Source organism: Pecten maximus, chromosome 18, assembly GCF_902652985.1.
Source record: "Pecten maximus chromosome 18, xPecMax1.1, whole genome shotgun sequence".
NCBI lineage: Eukaryota > Metazoa > Mollusca > Bivalvia > Pectinida > Pectinidae > Pecten > Pecten maximus.
Window position 1 is genome coordinate 25,569,930 of NC_047032.1, and position 379 is coordinate 25,570,308.

A 379-nucleotide genomic window follows, 5' to 3' on the forward strand; every position below is an offset into this window, starting at 1 on the left:
GTAAACATCTATACTACAAATTTACTATCTATTGATTTACATCATGATCGCTGTACAAACATTTCACCATCCCGTAAATGTCGCAATGTTAAATACAAAGTTCAATAACGGTTTTCAAGAAATCAAATTCTATTTACGCAGGTTTCAATTGCATATCTAATCACCTTAATTTGATTTAATAAAATTAATCATTGTGATTACAAATCTTGATACTCATCACAAGTGGTATTGACACTGTGATTTATATTACAAATATCGTAACATACCAAATCGCTTGGTTATAACAGGGATTCATCGAACAAAAAATATCTTATTGTTAGAAACAAATATTCCATACGCTCGTAATCTATTAACACTTAAAAGAATGTCACATGAGTTT